The sequence below is a fragment of the Heloderma suspectum genome, chromosome 3 (genome assembly GCF_057233095.1).
Source record: "Heloderma suspectum isolate Gila_16-S chromosome 3, 16-S_ref, whole genome shotgun sequence".
In the NCBI taxonomy this organism is placed as follows: Eukaryota; Metazoa; Chordata; class Lepidosauria; order Squamata; family Helodermatidae; genus Heloderma; species Heloderma suspectum.
Window position 1 is genome coordinate 139,146,340 of NC_139460.1, and position 24,067 is coordinate 139,170,406.

The window sequence follows — 24,067 nt, forward strand, 5'->3', positions numbered from 1 at the left end:
CTATGATGGCTTGTTTAAGCTGTGGCACATGCCGGACGTGATTTGAATAATCACTACCCATACACAGCTTGTGTTGTCCGAACCTGGGTGGCATGGCTTGTTGGAGGATAGGCTGTTGTTGGGTTCTTTGAGGATTGTTTAACCGTCCAACAAGCCATGCTGCCCAGGTTCGGACAACACGACAAGCTGATTGTGCGAACCAGCCCACTGTGGTAAAGCTGGGTATGTTGCATTGTAATGGCTGACATGGAACATAGATTGAAAGATGCTAACTTGCCCAAAGCTACTTGGTATGCTTCACAGTTGGGGGCCAAATAATATATTAGGTGGAGAGACCTGTGAATCTGATTGCTTTCCAAATGGGTTGTTGTTGTTGTTGTTTACTGAAATGCAACTGGGGATATTAATTTTATTGCAGCAGCAGTGCTCTGGCAAGGAGGTGCTTACCTATCTCCCTACAGGCCATTTTTGCAATGTGAAAAACATTTGAACAAAGGCCACTCAGATATAGCCCAAAGTCCTACAGTTATTTTTCTGATGGTTCTGCATGGCACTGCGATCTATTTGGCGCCACCTATCAATGGCTACTAGTCTTGATGGCTATGTGCTACCTCCAGTACAAGAGGCAGTAAGCCTATGTACACCAGTTGCTGGGGAACATGGATGGGAGGGTGCTGTTGTTGTTTTTCCCAGAGAGCATTTTGTCTTCATCGTTTTCTCCACAAGCTCCCTCAGAGAGGGTAAACTGTTGGTTTATCCTTATGAAAGTATTTTCTTAAAAGGTATTGTCTCTATCATTGAAATAATAATAATAAGCAAAGAATAAAACAATATAATAAATATAATAAAATAATATAGCAATAATAATTAATAGGCATCTAGCAGAAAAGAAGATAACAAAATTCAATTATACAAGAGAACTGTGACTACGTTTTATATACAAGGCTGTGTCTATATTCCTCATGCTGTTTTCATTGCAATATTTGGCATAACTTGTGCAACACTGATACTATAGAAAGCAGGAGTCTTTTGGCTTGTGGAGAGCCAGTGTGATACAATGGATAGTGTTGGACCTGAACCAGGAAAATCTTGTAACAAATCATCAAAATCACTCATCTCCCATGTGGTTCACTGGGTGACGTTTAGCCACTCATTCTCTGTAGGGCTAACCTACCCATCACAGCACTGCACTGTTATGACTTAAAATGGAGGACTTCCCATGAATATTGACATCAACCCTGAGCTGAAATTTGGCAACAGATAAAGGCTGCAATCATATGCACACTTATTTGGAAGTAAGCACCACTGAATTCAATGGGGCTCACTTCCAAGCAAACATAGAATCATAGAGTTGGAGGGCACCTTATGACATATAGCCGAACCTCTGCTCAGTGAAGGTAAATCCAGAACTAGAGCATCCCCAACAGATGGCTATCCAGACCTTGAGCAAGGGAGAACCCACAATCCTCCTAGGTAATTGGTTCCATGACACAGCATAGGACTGCTCTGGAAATGTGATAACTTATTCTGGGCCGTGCCTAGTGCAACATGAGTGCTAACATAAATTACATTACGCTAGTGTAAGGGACCTCTAGTGCAACAGCAATAAGGTACGCTGGCACAACAGGCATCATACCAGCTGTACCTCTACCTGCACTAGAGGTTCCTTACTCTAGCACAAGTTAATTACATTGGCGCTCATGTCGCATTGAATGCTGCACATTGTTCCCAGCTCCAACCATGACCCAGTATCACCATCACCATCTGCAATCTTGAGATCTCCTGGCTAATAGACAATATAGGGATATTGGTTCTTTCTCACTATATCCCCCCTCAGCTAGTTCTCTTCTCCTGGGGTTCCTCAGGAGGATGGGTTATACCTGGACCCTAGCACACTGACTTGTGCTGCCCACTGCTCTTCAGCTCCATAATCATGGCTTTGTTGTTTTGACGAACACTGAAATTCTGCACTCCAACGTTCCCAACCAAGAAAAGCTGAATTCTGCAACTTGTAGGAATTGCTCAAATTAAGCACATACTTGTGGGTTTTGCATCATGTGTTCTGCTTCTGTTAGTTATTGGTAAGTGCAAGGACAGGGTATGAAAGCCTTGGGCCTTGACCATAAGAAATATTGCTCTATGTCTCCCATCCCTGGCTTTTGAGATTTCACCAGACAGTGGCAGATTTATTTATTTAATTTCTTAATCGCCCATCTGGCCCGTCACCCGGCCTCTCTGGGTGATGTACAATAATACAAACAGTTTAAAAACAGTAAAATTACACATTAAAACAACATTTTCTAAAATTTCCCTAGCCCACCCCAAATGCCTGCCTGAACAACCTCCCTAACCCACCCCAAATGCCTGCCTGAATAACCTCCCTAACCCACCCCAAATGCCTGCCTGAACAACCAAGTTTTCAACGCATGGCGGAAGCTCATTAAAGGGGGGGCATGGCGGAGTTCCCTAGGGAGGGAGTTCCACGGAGTGGGGGCCACCACAGAGAAGGCCCTCTCCCTCGTCCTCACCAGGCTAGCTGTCCTGGCTGATGGGACAGAGAAGCCCATCTGTAATATAAAATTACAGACCACCATTTGAATAATAATTCTCTCTAATGGGGTGATTTACATTGTTTATAACAAACACCAACAAGCCTTGAGCACACACAACTGAGCTATCTAAACAATCAGGGCATTCAAAGCTGCTTCTCACATTTTATTGATAGAGTTCCAGAATAAATCGATTGCACACTAATAATCCTGGTTATCGGCCTCACATTTTGATCATTTTGTTCTGATGGCTTGTTTCTCACAGAATTAGCACTAATGAATGGCTAAAATATCTCAGATCATATATATCTAATTGCACTCAAGAGCAGCTTTTGTCTGCATGTACATTTCAATTTACCTCCGGGGATAATGTTTGTTAATTGTATTTCCTTTCTATGGGGGGGGGGGAGCTGCTTACTCAAAAAGGGGCTAAGTGTTCTCTTCTTTCTTTTTGTTCTCACAAGAAGCTAAAGTCACTTCAAAAGGCACTTAATCCCATCATCCATGGTTACAATTGCCTTACAGCTTCAGTCAAAAAGAACCTGAAGTAAATGCAGCTATATTGTGTAATTAAAAGAAATTCAGGTAGTTATTTGCTGGGGGCAAGTTCCGGTCCAAATACATAAAATGGCACCACAGGGATCCTAAATACCGTAGTGTTTTAAATATGGCCAACTACAATATCACAGATCAAGAGGAGGAATATGCAAAAAAGAGGAGCCCCTCTCTCTGAGTGTGTATTGTAAAGCAAAAGAAAAGAGGAGGGTCCTCTCATGTTTGAAGTGACAAGAACCTACAAAAGTCCATATGAAAGGGAAATAAAAATATCAAGAGAAAGAGAAGCAAGCTGATGTTTTAAAGAAGACCTCAGTTCCTTGCAATTGTTAAAAACCTATGTAAAATAAAGATGAATAATCGTTAATGCTTTTATTCAGGATACCCAATTGTTCAAGATACATCTTTCTTTCACAATCACAAAGACATTAAGAGGAATTTGGGGGGGGTGCTCTCTACTTGTCTGTGTAAATTTACTGAAAGCTGATCCTAAAGAGATTTGCTGGAAAATTTAGTCCCAATGGTTTAAATGGTTAATTTCAAGGAAATGTGTGGTTGGGGTGCCAATTACTGAAGCAACATGTCTGACATCTAGATATTTCACAGGAGTTGATTTTACTAACTCTAAAAGGTGTGGATTTATTAACACTTTCTCATGAAGTTGAAACAGAACCAACATGTCAAACACACAGCTTTTAATTAAACAAATAGTGAAAGCAAACAGTTCCTTTTCCCCATCTAAAAATGCAACATTTGTTACAATGGAAGATAGAAGAAGTTGCACTCTTAGGGTTTCTAAACCAGAGGAGTTTAAAGGGGGGGGGGCGGGGGAGAGCAACAAGAGACTTTAGAAACATGATTTGGTTCATATGACCTCCACATGAAATCCCATTTCGATCACATTCTGATTTAATAGAGATGGATTCTGCTAAAGCAGATAGGCACAAACAGGTTCAAGCCCACCGCAAGTGGAATCAGCACTAAGGACGGTCTCCATTTGACACCAAGATTAAGATAACTATTACAAAGCTGGAGGGGATACACAATTTGGAAACTGCAAGTTAGAACAGTAAAGATTCAGCAAAAGATCTTTTTAAATCAAACCAATGACAACAACCCTTGGATCTCAAAACAACAGACTGGAATAGGTCACACTATAGAGCAGCTACCTGCTAGAAACCCAAAATTGGGGTTGGGGGAGAGAAGGGAGGCTTCCCAGTGACTCTCTACAACAATCAGCTAAAACAGGTAGGTTGCTTTATTGCATATAAACTGTGCATTATAAATCAATGGTAGCCTTTTCTTATCCTTTTTGTAAGACTCATAACAAGGCAGGAGAGTGTGAACACTGAAAAATTACTACAAAATCAAAGGCTTTATCTAAAGTCATTGATCATTTTTGTGGCACTTTTACAACCTCTTCAGTGCATTTACTTCACCACGAAGCTCCCAGATTTCAAATGGAATTTAATTTAAAGTAAGTCAGCTTGGAATTTCATCACTTAATGCCACAGTAAAATCAGTTTACAAGAAATGTAAATTGAAAAAAGGGGGGCACTTTTCAGGGAATGATAGGCCGAAGCACAAATTAAAAAGTAAGCACAAATTAAAAAGTAACTGACAAAAGCCTACAAGAATAGGCTTCAACCATAAAATGATAAACTGCTATCATAGGTTAAATGGTTAACCAAGGTGACTCCATCCACCAGCATTAAACCCTCCATGACCTTTTCATTAACCCATCAAGTACATTATCTCAATAATACTTATATGCAGGTTTGCAAATATTTATTTATTCCTCAGCCAAAAAGCCTCCCAGAGCCGCTTAGATATACAGTCCCTGCCTGCAGGCTTGCAATCTGAAAAGAAACCTTCCTTTAAAGTACAAAGCTTTGCATACACTCCCTAAGAGTGTGCCATACATCCAAAAATAAAAAACTCTGAATCTAACACATACAATTATGAGTACAGCTGAAATTATTTAAAGAAAATATGTAAAAACTACTGCTTACAACTTATATCACCAGTTGCTTGATTTATTTTACAAAAACATCTTTTCAGAGACCTCTGCAGGGTATTTGCTAGTTTGGGGTAGGTACACATGGACATGGTATTAACATCTTTGTGTGGTCTAATATGATATTTCTAAATGTTCATGTATATAAATGCATATTGGTATGTTGCATTGTCCATATTTTTACAGCCCTTGGGGAAGGCCTAGAGATATATAGGGCCGAAACACATTTGGCTACTTTGAAGAATAAACTTTACCTATATCCTGAGACTTATTTTCTTCTTTCCATCTGGTGATTTTGGATGTTCTCCAATTTTGTCTGGCCCTTACATTCTAAAAAAGATATGACACACAAGGAAAAAGGAATGGACAGGGAAAAGGGAAAAACTAATTCTTTCAGCAGGGCTGACTGAATCGCCCTGCTCTCCCCTCTCATCTCCCTCAGCTCAGCTCGCTGGAATGACTGCTGGTGGTGACAGCTGAGGGAAAGAGCCTTCATGAGGGAGCTCTTCACCAGGGCCCTGCTCTCCCTCTCATCTCCCTCAGCTCAGACTGCTGGAAATATAAAGGGGTCTTCCATACATAACAAATGTATTTTCTCCTGTTCACTTAAAGCAGAGAACTGGAGTTCAGTGGACACAGAATTAAGCATGCTTAAACTCACCAAAATCAATAGGCAAAAACATTTTTCATATCTTTCTGTTTAGCCATACTGCATAGAATGGTGCACTTCAAACCCACCAATGTTTTACTTTAAGAGTGCTGAAGAAAATTTAAGTATCTTACACAGGATAATCAATTTTTGTTGAGAAATAGAGTAAAGGAGAACTATAGCAACTTTCATCATTAGGAACTTTGGAGCAAGCCCCCTGGGTTTCAGTGGTACTTATATAAGGCTGTTACTTTAAGTACACTAGGATGTAAATTGAAGTAAATGATAGTTTCAGGTATGTGTAGTTTTCTTCATTTTTATGTGGGAAACCCTTGCATAGATTGATATGAACAAAAAAATGATCTTTATCTGATTTGTGCCACAATCTCCCCTCCCCCTGCACACTTTAAACATTTTCTCCATTTCTTTGGTTGCTGTCTGATGAAACTACAATAAATGATATGAGGGGGGAAAACATATCATATTTGCATATCCATTATATTATTCTTGTGGTGGCTACAAGAGATGGAGCATTTTCAGCAGTGGCCCCACAACTCTTCTCTACCAGGTGGGGTACATATGGCCCTTCTTTACAGGCCTTCAGGCAGGCAGCGAAGACTTATTTCAGGTTGCTTTTTCTAGATGTGGTATGATTCTATGCTAAATGGTATTGTTATGGTCTTAAGGCTCTGCTGATTTGAAACAATGTTATGCTGGCCGATGTTATTTAATGGCTTTGGTTCATTTTTATGTTAGTATACTGTTTTTTAAAAATTATTATTTTGACGTGTAATTGTATTTTAACTCCTTTGCAAAATCCACCTTGTGAGGGTATTTGATCTAAAAGGCAGCTTATACTTTTTAAAAACACACACACATAACAACCCTGAGATTGTAGATGTATTTCAAACAAAATACCTAACAATGGGCAGGAGTCCAGTCTAGCCAAAGTCGAGAATGCAGGGAACTGCTGTTCTGAAGCACCTAAAAGCTGAGATTCTGTGTATATTCCACATAAAATCAATAAAATAGTGATATCTATACTCAGTCTATTCATAGTGTATAGAAAAAAATGCTTTGCATTCTTTGTTGACATCAGTTTAATTCCTGTAGTAGAAGTTTTATCTAATATTGATGGACATTACAAATTCTATGACCTAGAGCCATCCATCAAAATGTTATAATGCTTGTCATAAAAATGATTTCACAGACAGAAAGGTTTGTGCAAATGCTAAAGATTCTAGACCAGAGGTGGGCAGAAAGTAGATCTCCAGATGTTTTGGACTTCAACACCCAGCATTCCTGACCATTGGCCAAGGTGGTAGGGGCTTAAGGGAGCTGAAGTCCCAAACATCTGGGGATCTACCTTCTGCCCACCCCTGTGCTAGATTATGAATTATATCACCTAGGTAGCATTTTTGCCAAAGCACCAGCTGTAACCAGAGTGCAGAAATAGTCACTGGCACAGTGGGTTGGAACCAGACTTAGGGCACAATCCTATGAGATGCGGCCTGGGTACAAGAGCCAGTGTGGCGTAGTGGCTGGAGTGCTGGACTAGGTCCCGGGAGATCTGGGTTCTAGTCCCCACTTGGCCATGGAAGCTCACTGGGTGACTTTGGGCCAGTCACAGACTCTCAGCCCAACCCACCTCACAGGGTTGTTGTTGTTGTGAGGATAAAATGGAGGAGGAGGATTGTGTAAGCCGCCTTGGGTTCCTTAAGGAGGAAAAAAGGCGGGATATAAATGTAATAAATAAACAAACAAACAAATACTTGTAGGTCTCCAAACCCAGAGGCTTACGAATATCCTATGCAGAGTGAGAGTTGGCCCTCCCGCTCTGCATTTAAGCTGGACGGGCATTTTCGCCCATCTAGTGGAGGCTTCAGGGAGGGGGACAGAAGGAGGCTGGGGTGGACATAGGATTTCTCTTATGGCTGCCGCCCCGATCTCCTCCCCTCCCTGCCCCTGAGAACACCCCCTTCTCCAGTCTCTGTGCTCCTTTTCCAAGCATGGAGAGGTAGCTGGCGTTGTTCTCTTTGGACTGGCTACAACAAGGTGGATGGGAGTGTGGTTTCCTGGCTCTGAGGTCGGAGCCCTGTTTCCAACTTCGTAGGCAGGAAACCAAACAATCCTATGTCCCTTAGTCACTGTCTAAGATTGCTCTCCCCATCACATTTAGAACAGACCCACTGAAATCTAAGGGTCTATTCTATGTAGGGCTGAGTCTGGGTCCAAAGCACTGACATTTGCTTGTGAAAAACTTTTACAAGCAAATGTCAGCCTGTATATTTTCATTCACCATCTGCATTCTGAAGAATGTAGCATTAGCTAAGCTAGCTAATGTTAGATTTATCAATGGCTACTAGCCAGGTTAGCTAAATACAACCTCTGTATTCTGACGTAGTGTGCCTCCCATAACCAGATGGTGGGAACAAAATGGAGATGTCTATTACTTCTATACCCTTGTTAGCTTCCAGATATATCTGGTTGGTTATACTGCAAAACAGAATACTAAACTAGACAGAACTGAGTAGGGATGGCGGAGAATTCCGCCATGGATTTCAGTGAGGCCGAATGCCAGTTCGAGCCAGGAAACCACACTCCCATCCACCTTGTTGTAGCCAGTGCAGAGAGAACCACGCCAGCTACCTCTCCATGCTCGGAAAAGGAGCACAGAGACTGGAGAAGGGGGTGTTCCCAGGGGCAGGGAGGGGAGGAGATCGGGGCGGCAGCCATAAGAGAAATCCTAAGCCCCCAAAATACATGGCGGAATGGCCTCCCACCCCCTGCGGATTCCCCCCAGGATGAAGCTTACCTGGGGTGGATGTTCCGGTGGCGGCGGCTCCGGCAGCGGCTCCGGCGGCTTGTCTTTCGACCGGCTGCTGCGGCTGCCATTTGCTTCTGCTGTTTGCTGTGATAGGCTACGTAAGTATTTACGTAGCCTATCATGGCAAGCAAACAAAAAACAAAAAAAAGCGTACGCAAATGGCGGCGGCTACGGCAACCGCCATTTGCTTTCCCTATTTTTCGCCATTTTAGCCTACGTAAATATTTACGTAGGCTATTACAGTGAAAAAAAAGGGGAACGCAAATAGCGTAGTGGACGCAGAGCGGAGCCGGCCAGGCAGGATTCCCGGGGAGAGGACTGGATCGCCTCCCCCCCGTCAAGGATTCCGGGGGGAGGGACGGAGAGCGTCCCCCCCCACCGCGAATCAATGCGCGAAAAGGTAAGTGACTTTCGTACATCCCTAGAACTGAGTGTGATCCAGCAAGGCACATGATAATATCCATAATAGTAATGATATTGCCATACTTCACAATGACCTGAAAAGATATGTCGTACAAAATGACTTTTTTTTCTACAGAAGACTCTTCAAATTACTTAAAGCAATAATCCTCCATACCCAAGAATTAAAATAAAAAAGTTGTTATAAATCAATATCCACTCATATTTAATAAAATATCATGTAATCTATAGTTCAATGCATATAAGGATGAGATGGCTAGATAGCATCACTGATGCAATGAATATGGACTTGAGCACGCTCCGGGAGAGAGCGCAGGACAGGAAGGCCTGGCATGCTATGGTCCATGGGGTCACGAAGAGTCGGACATGACTGAACAATAACAACAACAATGCATATAACAATATCTGAACAAGTCCCTGAGGCTGCTAAATTCTCAATTAGCAATAATAAAAAAAAGAACCTTCCCCTTTTTTCTATCCCAAGAGTCAGTCTCTTATTGCAATTAATTTCCAGGGCTTTTAATTATACAAATGGAAAATCATATGCAAGTCATATTAACTAGAAAAGAATGATGTGGTATCCCATGAGTTTACTACGCACTTCACACTTCGTTGACTCTTTACAGAAATCCTTCAATAATTATTACAGACATAATAATCAAGACAACTACAGCAGCATTATGCTTCAGAACTGAACCCCAACAGAAATTTATGAAGATGTATCCTTTGGATCATTTCATAAGAGTACCAAAGTGGCAGCCTACTCTGAAATATTTGCACTGTATGTAATCCCAGAGTGACAAAATAACGCAGCATTAAGAATGCACCGTTCTAATGAGCCTTTGTTAGAGCAGTAAGTCCTGGGAGTTGGTGGCAAAGTCCTGTGAAAATACGTGATGTCATCATGATCATAATCCTGGTTCAAATAATTCCACATATATCATCTCAGTGGTCCTTACAACAATGCTAAAATAGGTCAGTAGTATTAACCCCATTTAGCAGATGAGGCTGAGAGAATAAAGGCTTGCAAGTTGAAAGTTTATGGCTGAACTGAGATTTGAAGTTTCCAAGTTTACAAATCAGTTAGAATCTACACTACACTGGCTCATTCAATGGCGAAACTGGAATGGAGCCAAACCGACTTTTAACTATTCTGCAACAAAAACACCTGTAATTTGTTTCATTCCTAGTGATGTATACTATCTGGAACAACAAACTGAAATGTGCCCTAGGATCAATTTAATCTACAATAATAAAGATAAATATAGCTTGATTTTTTAAAATGAAATTCTCAATTAGCAATTATAAACTCTCTCCCTTTCCTTCAGTCCAATAATCATTTACAATGGAATGGTAACCAATTCCTTTAGTGCGCATATTACTTTTAAACTAACACTGAACAGCTATGAAGGCAAACTTGCTCCCAGCAGCCATTTTTGTGTGTCAACTTACAAAGCACATATGCCCCTATTATGCACACAGTGGGAGTTTCTTATCTGTCTTTCACAGGTGCCATTAACTTATGTGGCTATGATTGCTACTATCCACATCCATTTAGGCAACAGCGTAGCACAATAAAACCAATAGAAACTTGCCTTAAATGTTAAGAACCAAAAGTTGTACTGTTCCCAGCAGCTCCCAGTTTCCTAGATCTTCACTCTTAAAATTTAATTTATTTATTTCTATCTATCTATCTATCTATCTATCTATCTATCTATCTATCTGGGCAGAATGTCAACATCAGCATCTTCCAGCACCATATCTGTGCTATTCCTTTTCCTTTTATTTCTTCCGGGGGGGGGGGGGTGTCTACAAAGCCAACCTTCTCTTCTTCTAGATGTTTCACAGAGACTGAGAACAAAGGGGAAGGAGACAAGCACACTGCAGTGGAGACAGGCCTAATTTGCCCATGAAAAGTGTTAAAAAGTAATCCAAGCTCTTCAGAGAGCAGAGGTGTTTTAGGCTACTTACTCTCATTAATTTAATGTGTAAAGGGGGAAAATAGATAACAAATTAGGCCAAAAGGGACACTGGGATAGAGAGTGGCTGGAGAAGAATGCGATTCATCTTCGTGGCTACACATCTACATTTCTTACTACCAAACTTCTTCCTAAATCCCTAACATTACTTGGAATATGTCCCAGGATTTAATCAGATTTATTGCCAACCAATGTCCAGGATGCAAAACTATGCCACTAACTGGCTAGGTGAGGGACCGCCTATCTTGGTATGAACTTGCTCAGTTATTAAGAACAGCAGGAAAGGCCCTTTTGAAGACACCCTCACTTGCAGAGGTCCATTTGTCAGGCATGCAGGAAAGGGCTTTCTCGAACTCTTGCTCTCAAACTCTGGAATGCCCTCCCTTTGGAGTTGTAACTGGTTCCTAATCTCTCTGTGTTCAAGAAGGGAGTCAAGTTGAGACACATGTTTTTAACTTGGTGGATTTTTAAAAATTGTTTTTATGGTTGTTTAAGGTCGTTTTCAATGTTTTACTGTGTTTTTATCTGATCATGCTTTTTATTTTCTGAAGCCTTTGTAAACGGCCCTGGCTGGCTTCAGAAAGGTGGTAAAAAAATACAGTAAAGAAATAAATAAGCAAATAAGTAAAGTTCACCTCGCCCAAGGGGGCTTATTCTTCTTAAGCAGTAGCCCAGGCTTTTGACACTGTGGGGAACTGCAAAAGCAGTTTCTGATAAGGCTTAGAGGCTTGCAGTTCAAAGAGGGGAAAGGTTAAAAAAAAAATCCCACTGGGTCTGTCAAAGCTGTTGGCTGTGCTTAAAACAGGGCTGCAGAACCTCTTTTAGCCCAAGGGCTGAATTCAATTTCAGATAAGCTTTTGGGGGATGAATTTCAGTGGTGGGCAGGGCTGACTCCAAAGGGGGCAGGGCCAAAAATACCAGCATATCTTAGTTTAAAGCTCTCACTGTCAGGAACTAAACATTAGGAGAAGCATTTCAGCCTTTTAGAATGGGGGGAAATGGCACAAAAGCCAGAAAACCACCAAACGATTTGTTGTTGGGTGAAAGGGGGTATGGCCAGGGAAGGGGTCCCCAATGCTCACAAGTACTATGGCACCTGCAGGGCCCTCCAATGGCGCCCACAATGCTCTGCACTCTCTGCCCTAGTCAAAAAATGTTTTTTTTAAATAAAAACCATGTAAAAAGGCTTCTAGCCTTGATCTTTCTCTCCCCCTACCCCTTTTCCTTGCTATTTCCCCTCCCTCCCAGCCTCTAGTCTTGCTATTTCTCTCCCCCACCACCTCTTTAGCTCACTCTTGACTAGCCAGGCCCCCATGGCAGCCATTATGTAACTAGGCACATCCTCCATGGGAACCATTGTGTGGTGGTGCCCACAGCAGTTTCTCAAATTCCCAAATGTGCCCATGGGTCCAAAAAAGTTGGGGACCCCTGCAAGACTGGGATTTGGCCCCCAGGCCTGAGGTTCTGTACCTCTGGCTTAAAAGATAGGAACATAGGAAGCTGCCTTATACCAGCTCAGACTATTGGTTGGTCTAGGCTAGCATTGTCTACTCTGGACTCAGGGGAGCTCTTTCCCCTCACCAGCAACCTGATCCTTTCAACTGGAGATGCCAGGAATAGAACCTGGGACTGTCTGCGTGCAAAGCATTTGCTTGGCACTGGCCCTCTTAAATACAATGGAGCCTGGCCACTGTATGTAGGATGATGGGAATGAACAGCAAGCACTTACTTTCCTGGGAGAAAGTTAAGCGGTAAACTCAGGGATGTTATTGTGGTAGGAGGCTGTCTCTGGTTCCCCCAGCCACTAAGTATCAAGTCCGCTCCTATATGCATAGCCCCTGTCCTGGATTCTTGTGTGCAAAGGTGTGATGGAATGTTAGGAACTGGGAAAAATACATTGATTTTCCAGGGTTCTCAATCTCATGGAGAACTTCCACAGATACAGAAGGCTGTCCTCTTCAGAAAGTCACCCTCACCAAGTAGAGGGCGATGGAAACGTGCGGGGCTAGCACATTCCCTCTCCTCACACATTACAGAATGTCTGAACAGGGCCAGATAGCCAGATGTATTTGGAATAAAATGCCATGATAATCTACTATTACACTCACCCCAGTTCTTCTCCAACTGGTAAGAAGTTCCAGGGGTACAGTGCTTATTCTGGTTTGGTTTCCTTTGGAAGGGGATGTCTAGAGGCTTGTGGCATTTTGTAATTCTAAATAGGTTTATTTACAAATTCATAGGTTGAGTATAGGTGGACGCACAGCTTAACACTCCAACTGCACAACATTTTGGTTGTCATGACTGAACCATCCCATTCACTGGGAGACAGGAAATATGGACTGTGTTTATCTGCTTGTTCCCAAATACTGTTATCTTGATAGGAAGCTAAGCATGAGGCAGCCTTTGGAGTGAGCTTTTCCCCCCTTCCCTCATCCTCATTGCCAAGGTCACTTACGGATGATAGACCACTGAAGAATAGGCTAAGTTATTACTGGAAAATGAACTTTGTGGGCATGAAAGTGTTGGGAATACTTTTGTGGACTGATTTATGCCCATTAATGTCTGCCATGGTGATTTATACCAGGTAGCTTTTTTCTTCTTGCCAGCTCAGCTACTTTCGCCTTTTCAAATAATGTTGAGGGTCACACCCCTCTCCCCCCGCTGCCTTGACTCCCTTGTACTAAAGCTAGAAATGACTTTATCATTTATCAGCTTTTCTTTGGCATTCCCCTTTCAAATTTCACTTCTTCTGCCTTCCAAATACAAACATTCTCTGTGCTCTTCCCACATACATTTGTATTTATTTATTATATTACATTATATATTCAACCATCTTTTTGTGGTACTAGATAGTAAAAGAATTGGAAGTCATGATAAAGTCACTTTCTGCGGGTTAATACAGTCAGTTTCAGATGTGGCATCATCTTGGAAAATACCCAGAAACTAATGCTGAAACTATATAAAAATGGTGACCCTTTTTGTGGGTCTTCATATTTACTCCTTTACATATCACATAGATGAGAATGTGTATGTGGTCTCGTTTCTGTGTTTTTGAGGTCAGGAAAACAATATGTGTACACTGAAATGTTTTAAATAATATTTAACTTTAAACAATTATTTTTATTATTACTGCCTATGCAGTTATGATTATTTTATTTTATTTGTATTTTATTATTTTATTTTTGCCAGCCACTTTGGATGCTTGTTTTCAGCAGAAAGGCAGGATATAACCATTTAAAAATCAATAAATTTAATTAATCCTTTTAAGGTGTGCTAACTGATGTCATAACCCACTGGAACTGAATGAAACAACATTGAAGATACATGAATGATCAGTGAATCCACCCTAGGGGACAGCAGTGATAATAAACTTACCCCTGTAGACTGGTCATTGTACATTGTATGTCAATGTCTAAATCACAGTGATTTGTGCTGCCCCGGAAATAACATACGATCCAAGCACAGCCCTATCTTCAGATAGTGGATGACATGCCTGAACTTCGAAGTCTACTTGCCGCTTGTCATCCTTTTTGCTCAGAGAAGGTAATTACCCTCTGCATTGTTGTGACTGTCTAAAATCCTACTGATCATCACTTTGCATGCTGGTTACCATTTCACTTAAAGGCCCTGGAAGAAAGAGACCCCAAATTGCAAGCCTTCCATACAGCATTCAGCTCTGGTCAGTTTGCTGTTCATAAAACTAATAATTGCCTCTTCTCAACAGTAAGTTGAACCTCAGTGTATGAATAAATAAAGCCATAGCCAAAGGTAAAGGTACAGCAGTGGATCTGACAGAATCCTTCAGCACTGAGATGCTGGATGAATGGTGGCCCAGAAATCTGCCAGCCAACTGAGGAGTTGGAGAGTGACATTAAACCAGTACCAGAGAAAAGATGTCTGTCGTTGCCGGTCGCCATGAACAATATGAGTTGTTCCGGCTTAAGTTCATGCAAAAAAGTGTGAGGGATTGCTTCAGAGTTTGGTCATCGATTCAAGGACAAGACCTTGTTGTTATTGACAGCAGCAACATGGCAGGCAAAGAAGTTGTTGAGATAATAGCTTCTGCTGAATTATTTTTTAAATCTTCACAGCTCCTTTGTTGAGAACAACTTGCTTACAAGAGCTTACACCCAGAAAAAATAAGAAGTTTGTGTCTTTTCAAGATGCCAGCCAAAAAGTATAGCAACTGTGTGTTTCACCCAAGGATGAAGACAGATCTGGGGTAGAGTTGGATTTTAGATTTTCAAAAGTGAGGGATCAACCATTGTATGTTTCTCTGTCCTGGCACTGATAGGGGCAGTCCCTAATGCAACTTGAAAGGTGCATAGCATCTAGTAGCTCTTAATCTAATTAAGTCCGCTACCTCCTCCCACAAACCATCTGAAGACCATGAGTAAATGCAACTTCATGGCTTCAAAATCAAGCCAATTCCTTCCCCACACCTCCAGCATGCCTTGTTTCACATCTAGCCTTATGAAGTGTTGTAGAGAATTTGCTCGCTATTTTGTGATATTTTTAGATATATGTTCTAAAATAGATATATGTTCTGTGTCTACTGTCTGTTGTATGTTTTTTATATTTTAAAATTTTGCATATTGTATTTTTAATATTTTAATCTTTGTAAACTGCCCAGAGAACTTCAGCTATGGGGCAGTTGTTATTATTGTTGTTCAGTCGTTCAGTCGTGTCCGACTCTTCGTGACCCCATGGACCATAGCACACCAGGCCTTCCTGTCCTGCGCGCTCTCCTGGAGTGTGCTCAAGTCCATATTCATTGCATCGGTGATGCTATCTAGCCATCTCATCCTCTGCCGTCCCCTTCTCCTTTTGCCTTCAATCTTTCCCAGCAGAAATGTAAATAACAACAACAACAACAACAACAACACAACAACAACAATTTTGGTTGGTCCTTGCCTGACCAACCAGTAGGTTTGGGATTTTTTTTCTTGCAGATCAACATGGCTGCTGGTGTACCTGAAGACTGCTTTTCAAAGCTTTTCCTGGTGAATTTGTACTGTGTTATGCATATTGACAAATTCTTCAAGCATGAGAATCAGCCCTTTCACCTGTGCTCCCTGGCAATGGGTGATACATGTGTGGGAAACAAGTTAGAATTGGTAGTGCTTTTAGAGGTGATATATGGCCTGAATCAGCATAACTTTTCAGATTTCTGCAATGCCATCATGTGTGATGGAGTAGCACACTTAACGTTTTGAGACCACACACTCCAAAGACAGTCAAGACACATTCCTTGGACACTTCCTAATCTTACACCTATAAAGATCCTGTAAAAATGTCTCGACTAAATTGACATTAGGATAGTTGCATTTACCCTAACTATAACATGCAGAGGACAAAGAGGCACTAGAACCATGAAGCTGGTACTTTCCGACTGTGTTACTCCTAAGAACTGGTAGTATTTTAGGAGAAATTTCACAAACAGAAATGTTTGTTTTGGCTGCTTGGGACCTTTGCTGTGGATTGCCTTACACACAGCTGTGTCTGGTACCCACTGGAGTTGGTGGGGCAGGGGCAGGGCAGGGCACGTGTCGGGGCTACAGTGGAGCCCAAATATAAGTGGAACCAATGAGTCACTGCAGTCTTGCTCTCCTCCGCCAGGAAGCCATGGCACAGAAAGGAGAAACTGAGGCAAGCAAGTTAACTTTAACCCCACAGGTGTGAAGCACTGGATTGGGGGATGCCCGACCCTAAGAATAACACCAGAGAAGCAGTCTTTTGAGCCCACATTGCCTTGCTCCACTAGCAAGCCATTTGCGTAGGTCTCCAATGCGGCGCACATGGGGGGGGGCCTCCAATGGCACCCATAAAGCTCTCCACTCCATGTCTCCTTCAAAAATTTATTTTTAATTTTAAAAACTTGAAAAATATTAGGGCATTAGGTTCTCCTTCCTGTTCCTGAACCTACTGCTGATCAGCTGTTTAATGGGCGAGAAAAGAAGGAAAGTGTTGGTTCCTGGCCCCACCCAATCTTCTTCTGTCCACACAGACCTTTCCACTTTGCTTTTTCTATCTCTCCATTCCCAGCCTCTGGCCTTGCTATTTTTCTCATCCAAGCCCTTTCCTTGCTATTTCTCTCCCTTTTCCATCCCTTGCCTTCTTTTTCTCCCTTCCTAGCCCCTAGCCTTGCTCTTTCTCTTCTACTCACCCCTTTATCTTGCTGTTTCTCTCCACTCCCAGCCTCTAGTCTTGCTGTTTCTCTCCTGCTACCTCTTTACCTCACTGTTTCTCCCCACTCTCAGCCTCAAGCCTTGCTTTTTCTCTCCCCTCTACCCCTTTGTCTTGCTATTTCCTCCTCCCTCCCAGACTCTAGCCTCACTATTTGTCCACCTCCCACACACCTCTTTTGATTAGCCAGACATGCACAGCAACCATTAGGTGACTAGCCACATCCTCCATGGGAGCCATTTTGTGGTGGTGCCCACAGCAGTTTTTCAAATTCCCAAATGTGCCCATGGGTTCAAAAAGGTTGGGGACCCCTGGCTTAGTGTATGCTTCAGGACAAGGACACACTATCCCTTGCAAATAAGCTTTAAAATAAATGGAAATAGAGGCAGGATCCCCAAACTATTTTTAAAAAGTTGTTTCATAATGACTGTGCTTACCAAGGCAGGTTACTAAAAAGTCCGCAATATTTACTAATGACAACGAAGAGGTTCCCCCTTACATATAAGACTGTTCACCAAGCAGGAAAAACTAAGACCAAACCCAGGTGTACGTATAACATATCAAGAGAATGTTCTTTTGTTGCAGATTATCATTTATACTTGCTAAGTCCCTAGACCTGTTCTTTGCATGGATCAATAACACTGCAGCCAAGGCTAAATATATTCAGCATTTTTTTAAAAACAGCATTTTAAAACCCCGAAACCTCTGACTACTGGACACTCTGGCTCAGGCACCTTTAGATTTCTGTCTTGAGAACTTTCTCTCACACACTCACACCCCAGTTCTTGTGTCCATGTGCACACAGACTCACACACAAAGACTGCAAACACATGCACACCAAAACAACACACAGGACACTGTTACACGCCCCCCCCCCGCTACCCCAAATTGTTCCAGCCAGCCTTCTGCCACCCAACCTCTCTCCCCTCTGCTTCCCAGGCGCACAGCAGCGCTGGGGGCACTTTTCCTTTTTAAATCTGTCAGCTAGCCTCAGTGGTGAAAAGCAGAATCCCAGTCCTTCAGCCACCATCTTGTAATGAAAGGGGCTTAGTGATGTCCACCCAGTATGCTACTGCAGTCTCCAATGTGACCAAGGCCAGGAGGAAAAAACCTGGACCTGTTCTGGTGCTCCACACAAGCATGTGGTCGTTCCTTTTTAAAAATGCAAACCTGGTGGGCATTGTGTACCCATTCTTAGAGTGAAAAGCTTGGTCCTGCACAGGGGAGTGGATCAGTACCATGTTTGGCAGTAAGGCAGAACATGCCTCCTGATGTAAATTTTTCTCTATCCATCCAGGTTTGGCTTCCATTGAGTTTTTTAAAAAAATCTAGTATCCCATCTACTATCATCTCCAGCTTCATGAACATAAAAACTGTCTAGTTTTTCTCTACTTCTGTTTTCCACTACTAAGGAACCTGTGTGTTCATCTAAGGATGGAGGCACTTTTTTAGTAACAGCTAGACTTTATCATTTCTAAAATAGGGGAAATAACCATTGGGATTTTTTGTTTTGTCTTCCCAGCAACCCTTGGGAAGGTCCCAAGTACAACCTGAAACCACCTCTGTACCAGCTAGAGCATGATTGGAATGTCAGCCTTTCCACAGTTTCTGTCTTAAGACTATAACCGAATGGCCTGAACATTAGTCACTCCCCCCTCCAAATTTCCTTTGTTGTCTTTGCCTTCATCTTGCCTTGTGAACAGTTCTGGAGACTCAAAGGGTTGCACAGTATTTTGTGATCTAATAAAGGTATTACAGTGATACAGATTTTGTAAATTTTCTTTTGGAAGATTATTTGAATCACCATGACTGTGTTGTTCATGTACTTAAGAACCCTACTGTATCAAGACCTTCTAGATGTGTTGCTATTCAAATGCCCATCAACTATCCAGTTAATAAATGCAGAATGTAAGAGGGAATACCAATGCAACATGTGAAGCACAGTAAGGGAACTGGGCACTAAACTCACCCTAAGTTACTTCCCAGGTGCAGTTCTATGGGATTGCTGCCTGTTAGATGGAAGCCTCCATTATAGTGCAATCTTATACATGTCTTTTCAAGAGTAAGCCCCATTGAGTTCAATGGTGCTTACTTCCAAGTAAATATGCATAGTATTGCAGCCTAAGGGATTTCTTCATTAATAAATAATGCCTATGACACATACAATGACTTGTTTGTAATAAATGTTTGACGGTAGTGTCATTTGTACACTATGAACATTTCTTTTAAGCCAAGGAAATGGGCTTCCTGTATTTATCCACATCTAGGCTAAATGCAGCTCTATTGCCCCAATATTTGATACTAGATAGAGGCCTGTAACGACTACCCTGGTTCAAACAGCCCATGGGTAGTCGGGGCAATACAAGAGCGAATTAGTATGTTTCCACTTGACTGCTTGCTGCTTCCACTTTATTTCCAGGTTTGTAAACCATGTCTCTGGTTTGTCATGATGTCCAAACCCGGAATTTTGGGTTCTTGAGGGAGAAAATCCTCTGTTTAAACAAACAAACAAGCAACTTTAAAATGCAAATTTCCCCACAACTCAGAAAATACATTTTCATATTCAGTCTTATACATTTGCTGTTTTATTTATTAGATTTGTATCCCAATGATACTAATACCAAGATTAAAACAGAAATGTAATTAAAACAATCAGAAAAACTAATATACTAAAAGCACAATTAAAATACAGTAATAAAAGAAATAAACAACACCCAACTCAATAGAACCCCATTTAGCAACAGACCAGCTGCCTGCCTGAAGAAAAAAGGCCTGCCTGAATAAAAATGTCTTTGCATGTTGGCAGAGGGATGATAGAGAGGGAGCCAGCCTAGCCTTCCTCTGCAAGGAGCTCCAGAGCCTGGAAGTGGCCACCGAGAAGGCTCTCTCTTGCATCCCCACCAAATGTCTCTCCAGTGGTGGAGGAACCGAGAGGAGGCCTCCCTGGAAGATCTTAAAATCTGAGCAGGCTTGTATAGGAGAATGCAGCCTTTCAGATTGGTCGCTGTTGTTACTCCTCCCAGCCCCAAAATTCAGTATGTATAGCAACATTATGAAACCAGTTCACAAGTAAAATTGTCTCTCTCTTGCAAGCTATATAGATACATAGACCAGTTAAGTTCCAATATTACGTATGAATTCAGTTGCATCATAGCAACCTGTACACACTGTGACAAAACATTAGGAAGCATGCATGACAAATAGGTATTGTTGAGGTGAAAAACTCCCTTTTCAAAACTCGTTGTCATTATCTTGCCTATGCCTTTGAAATAACTACAATCGCAAGGCAAAGACACACTTAGAGGACTGTGGGGAAAAGGTATTTTAAGTTATTGTACTCTAGATAACCATTTCAACAATACTGTGGATTGGGTGGAGACTGGAGAAACAGTACAATTAAAAAGAGGAACAGATGGCTGAGAAAAAACAAAACTATTATAAAAAAAAAACTGCTCTCAAGGAAGCCAAGCTATGGATTGTTGAGTAGAAATAATAAGTAGAAATACTTGTATTTGGGGGGCACTGGAAATGACAGAAAAATAGAGGACATAACAGTGATTTAACAATGTATCATTTATTCAGTCAGCAGAGATTAAGTACACAACCTTACCTGAGAGTAAGGCTCACTGAATTCAGCAGGGCTTACTTCTGAGCAGATATGTATAGGATTGTGCTGTAAGTCTGTGATTCAGGGCTCCTGAACAAGACTGGAGATGTGTATGCAGAATTGTCCCTGACACTGAAGTAAAGTGGGGGAGCCCCTGTACTTTCCCATGAAGGAAGTATCTTCATACATTTGCAGTTTTTTTTTGTGTAAGGAGCTCCTGGAACTGATGTATTTTTGAAGATGGGTTAAATATGCAAAATTCCTGCTTGGGGGAAAAAAGGAAGAGTAAAACTGGACCAATTTTGTTTATCTTTTATCTTAGCAAAGTCCTATTTGTTTTCTTTTATTCTATCCATTAAAAAGCACTGAAAAATCCCTTTGAAATACAGATGCAATTGTCTTGATTTCAAACACCTCTGCACTGAGTTATCATCCTCATCAAAGGGAGCAATTGAATTTTTGTGGATCTTACCATAGTCATTTCATTTATTATATTTCTATATAATAAATGAAGCTCTCTGGGCAGTCACAAATATTAAAAACCATTAAAACACATTATATAAAATATAAAACCACTCATGTAATGACAGAGAATAAATAACATACAACAACAACATATATCTAAAACAATTTAAAACAATCAGCCAGAGACCATCAAGAGACTCATTATATGCTGCCAAATGCCTGAGAGAAGAGGGCAGTTTTAACCTGGCACCGAAAAGATGACAATGTTGGTGCCAGGCGGGCCTTGTCAGGGAGATTATTCCACAAGTGGGGAGCCACCACCCAGCCAATTGAAGTACTGTCATCATGAGAACTGATGTGGTAAGTAGTCAAGAGGGTTAGACACAAACATGGGAGGCTGGGGTTCAACTCCTCGTTTGGCTTTAAAGCTAGCTTGATGGCCTTGGGCAAGTCACCATCTCTCAGTACAACATCCCACAAGAATAAAACAGGATAGCCCCATACAAAATCTGGTGTAAAACAGGATAACCCTAGGAGCCACCCTGAGATCACTGAAAGAAGGCTCAGGTATACATGACAGTGAATTAAAAAAATGAATACTGGCATTGCAGAGGCTTGAACTCACCACACCCCCACATTAATCTAGTGTGATTAATACACAGTCAAAATTGCATTCATTCCACATTCCAGTGCAGCTGTTCTGTTTCTCAAGATCAAGACATTTGGCACTGGAGTGTAGAAGTTATTGCTGTTTAATTAGAAAGCCTTTCAAAATGGCCTCCCACATGAAGGCTGTAAAAGTCTACAAATAACAATCAAACAGAATAATAGTCTGCAATGCAACAAAGTTTAAGAACTGCTAGATTACAGTGTGAGCTCTTACGAGTTGTTGGAGATAGATTCCCCTCATGCTACAGTGTTGTTGTTTTTAAAATCCATGTATAGAACACTTCTCTTCTGTCTTGAATACAATGTGTACAATATAGAGGGAAAGGTTAAGATTCTCATACAAAAATAATTTGTATAAGAATCTTAACCTTTCCCTTTATATTTATTTATTTAATACATTTATGTACAACTGAACATATTTAAAAATATCTCAAAGCAGTTCACAAAATACATTACAATATACATTAAGATGCAATTAAAGTACATACAAATTGCTAAAACATTTATATAAATAATTAATAAAAACATTAAAATCAATTAAAACAACACCATAATTACAAACAAACAGCATAATTACAATCAAACAGACTGGGCAGGACGTTCACTCAGGGAAGACCTGGGTAAAGAAATGGGTAATTGGTGCCTCCCGAATACCAGTGGGGAGATCATTTCATAAACTGGGCGCCACCATGGAGAAGGGCAATATACACTCCTATGGAGGCTTTTTCTGAAAGTACTTGGTGACAGTTTAATGGCACCTTTCTCTCAAGGTTGAACTGCCCAACCCAGCTCATGTCACTTTAAGTAGTACACATTTGATTCATCATATTGCTGGTAATACCATAGCTTTAGATCTCTACACAAAGCCAGCTCTATTTTAATTATCAGCTTGTGGTTGTCTGTTTTCCATCTTTTCTTTTTGTGGTAAGTGCACTATGGCTTTGCCAGTCTGACAACAGTGCAGAAAAAAGCCCTTTTCTCTTAGAGTTGCTGTGGGATTGTCGGTTTTTTTTTTAGTATATATAATATGGCCAGTCACAGATAATACAACAACATAGAGTGAAGAGAGTGTATATTTTTTTCTAATAGACAGTGCCTTGTTCACTTTTTCAGTCTAGTCAGTAAAAAATGGAAGAGTACAATATCCCAAACTGATAATCACCAAAGTCAACCAGAAAACTTTATTACAGTAATTGCAGGACATATTTCTCTAGATATATTGATTTGGTCCACTGTGAGCAGGAGTTAACTTCTAACTTGATTACCCTCACCATCATACTCTACAGAGTCTACTGTGTCATCTTCTTAGGCACTGCCATTGTTCATCTTGCCCCCAATCATGACCCTAACCTGCCAAGATCCATACTCTACTTTGCCTAATTCTGAGCTAGGTATTTGGTATTTAGCTTTACCTCTTAGGCTTGTGAGTGACTCCAATTTGATTTAAAGTTTGGATGCAACCTGACTTCTCATTCTTCCTTTCTCATTGACAACTCAAACATTTGATCTGGGCCTTGAATTCCTTAACATCTTCCTGATTTACCTCTGGCCCTTGATTCTCTCAGTTTTTTCCCACCTAAACCAGCCATCTTTGCCCAGCCCAAATCTTGATGAAAGCTTCTAGTGGATGCCAAAGTCTTGACAAGCTACTTGTACTTTTATTTCAGGTAACAGCTTCAGTTAATATTTTGAACAATTAATATGTTAAAATTGGTTGGGATTTTTAACATGACATTTTGGCAAGCCATTTATTTACAGCGCTCAGGGTTGTTATAGAAGGGGGAATAGTATTGCTTAATTCAGGTGGAAAAGAAGGAATTCTGAGCATGTATCCTATGTTTCCAACAACAACAAAACATCCTTTTAGCTTTTCTAAACAGCTGCACACGCATGCGCAGCATCTGGACTAAAGCAATAGACCATTACAGATCTAAGAGCCGATACGGTAAATCAAGTGAGTAAACTGAAAACTAAGACAGTTTTATACAATGACCACAGTGGCACCCTGGGAGCCGTTACGGTCTATCAGGTCAAAAATCCAAAAAATCTTTTTAAAGAGCACCTAAATATGTGTATAACCAATAGGTCCCAGGTCTCTAGAGAAACTAGGACACACATTAAAAAAAAAAAGAAAAAAGAATAGA

At 41.2% G+C, this 24,067-nt stretch overlaps 1 protein-coding gene across 5 annotated transcripts in view; it reads right to left on the reverse strand.

The window, feature by feature from the left end:
- CLYBL (citramalyl-CoA lyase) overlaps positions 1-24,067 on the reverse strand; it is a 344,460-nt gene that overhangs the window by 194,444 nt on the left and 125,949 nt on the right. The gene's annotated exons all lie outside the window — the stretch shown is intronic.